The following is a 2,782-nucleotide window of genomic DNA, read 5'->3' on the forward strand; positions in this document are numbered from 1 at the left end:
AAGAACTTTATTAGTCGAAGAATCAATGCATGTAACTTTTGATGAAACTAACCCCATGAAAGAGGACAATATTATTGCTTATGATGATGATTTTGAAAGCAATGATACAAGCAAAGAATATCAAATTGATCAACCAAGTCAAGAAAGTGAAGTCAACATTGAAAAGCAAAATGATAATCTTCCTAAAGAATGGAGAACTCATAGATATCACCCAATTGATAACATCATAGGTGATATCAACAAAGGAGTCACAACAAGGCTAAAACTACAAAATGCTTGCTTGAACATGGCATTTGTTTCTCAAATCGAACCCTCCAAAATTGGCGAAGCACTTAAAGATGATCAATGGATACTTGTCATGCAAGAAGAGCTCAACCAATTCGAAAGAAGCAAAGTATGGGAACTTGTTCCTAATCCTGGAAATAAACACATCATTGGTACAAAATGGGTGTTTAAAAATAAACTTGATGAGAATGGTATAGTTGTCCGCAACAAAGCAAGATTGGTCGCTCAAGGGTACAATCAAGAAGAAGGGATTAACTTTGGTGAAACATTTGCCGCAATAGCAAGGTTAGAAGCAATACGTTTACTACTTGTTTATGCTTGCTCTATGAACTTTGAACTATTTCAAATGGATGTGAAGAGTGTCTTTCTCAATGGATACATTAATGAAGAAGTATATGTCAAACAGCCACCTGGCTTTGAAGACTCCAAAAATCCCTCACATGTTTTCAAATTAAAAAAGACTCTATATGGTCTAAAACAAACTTCAAGAGCTTGGTATGATAGATTAAGCACCTTTCTATGTGAACGAGGATTTGAAAAAGGGAAAGACGATAAGACATTATTTATTAAAAGAGATAATGGTCACACATTATTGGTCCAAATCTACGTTGATGATATAATATTCGGATCAACAAACAATGACATGTGTGAAGAATTCTCTTTAATAATGCAAGGAGAATTTGAAATATCCATGATGGGAAAATTAAACTATTTTCTTGGCCTTCACATCAAGCAACTCGAGCACGCATCTTCATAAATCAAGAAAAATATTGCAAAGAATTACTCAAAAGATTTGAAATGGAAAACTGCAAGGAAAGTGCGACTCCAATGGGCTCCGAAACCTATGTTGATAAAGATGAATCGGGTATTTCAATAGACATATCAAAATATCGAGGTATGATTGGATCTTTATTATATCTAACAGCCATCAGACCAGATATTATGTTTAGTGTCTGTTTGTGTGCAAGATTTCAGGCGGATCCTAAATAATCGCATCTTGTAGCAGTAAAAAGAATTATGAAATACTTGAAAGGAATAACCAATGTAGGCCTATGGTATCCAAAGGGTAGAATATGTAGTCTAGTTGAATATTCTGATTCAGATTATGCAGGATGCTAAACGGATCGTAAAATCACAAGCGACACTTGCCATATCTTAGGTAATGCATTAGTATCATGGTCTTGTAAAAAGCAAGTTTGTATTGCCCTTAGCACTGCTGAAGCTGAATACATAGCTGTAGGAAGTTGATATGCACAGATTCTCTGGCTCAAACAGCAATTATATGATTATGGACTTGACCTCAGATGCATTCCACTAAGATGTGACAACACCAGTGCAATCAATATTTCAAAGAATCCAATCATGCACTCTCGGATTAAACACATCGATATACGCCATCACTTTCTGCGAGATCATGTGCTTAAAGGAAATGTTGAAGTAATATTTATGGATACACACAGCCAATTAGTTGACATCTTCACAAAACCTTTACCTAAAGACTCATTTTACAAAATACATAGAGAGCTTGGCATTTTACATGAAAGGTATAATTTTTCACCTCTCTTCAAAACTCTAAAAATTCCTCTTAAGTTGTTTAAATTAAATTCTTTGATGTTTATTGGTTCTTAATATATGAATATGTGATTTACATGATGAAATTTATGTGAAAAAAATAGTTTTTAAGCAAAAATTTGAAGATGTAGTCGAATACACAGTGTCTGTATTTGAATACATAATTTTCCATAAATTATTGTATTCGAATACAACACCTGTGTAGTCGAATACACGTTCTCAGAACAATCTGTATTCGAATACAACTGCATGTAGTCGAATACACCTTCACGTTTTTGCCCAAATATAAAAGTTGTTTCACATTTTAGGGTTAATTTTACAATTGGTATTCGAATACACAACCGTAGCCGTCTTTCTCTCCTCCAAAACTCTCATCAATCTTCCTTCCCACAAGTTACCCAATCAACCCACCTTGCAAACAAAATCAATTTATATGCAAATCTTTCATTCAAAATCAAATTTCTAAAATATGTCAAAAATTTCTTCTCAAACCCATTTTTCACCAAACTGTCAAAACTTCCTTTCTCAACATGGACGCACACAAACGAGGACCAAGAATGAAGCATGCAGCAGTAGGTCCCTTAAGAAAGTGCACAAAGAATCCAAACATCACATATTTATCCCGGCTTCTACACACACCAGAAGAAATCGATCGGTTTCACACACTATACTCTAACAAGAGACTCATCATTCTAAAATATGGTACTTTGAATTCTTTCTTTGCCTTTCAATTTCCTGAGTTGCTCAAAGCCCAACATGTTGAAGAATTTATTGGTTACAAAGGTCATGTCTATCCTGATTTAGTTAGGGTTTTCTATTGTAATCTCACCCAAGATGGAAATGTGGTAGTGTCTTGAGTCAAGGGCAAAACCATTCGGTTAAACACCAAAACCATTGGGAAAATTTTGAACATTCCCTTTGAACA

Source organism: Cicer arietinum, chromosome 5, assembly GCF_000331145.2.
Source record: "Cicer arietinum cultivar CDC Frontier isolate Library 1 chromosome 5, Cicar.CDCFrontier_v2.0, whole genome shotgun sequence".
Classification (NCBI taxonomy): domain Eukaryota; kingdom Viridiplantae; phylum Streptophyta; class Magnoliopsida; order Fabales; family Fabaceae; genus Cicer; species Cicer arietinum.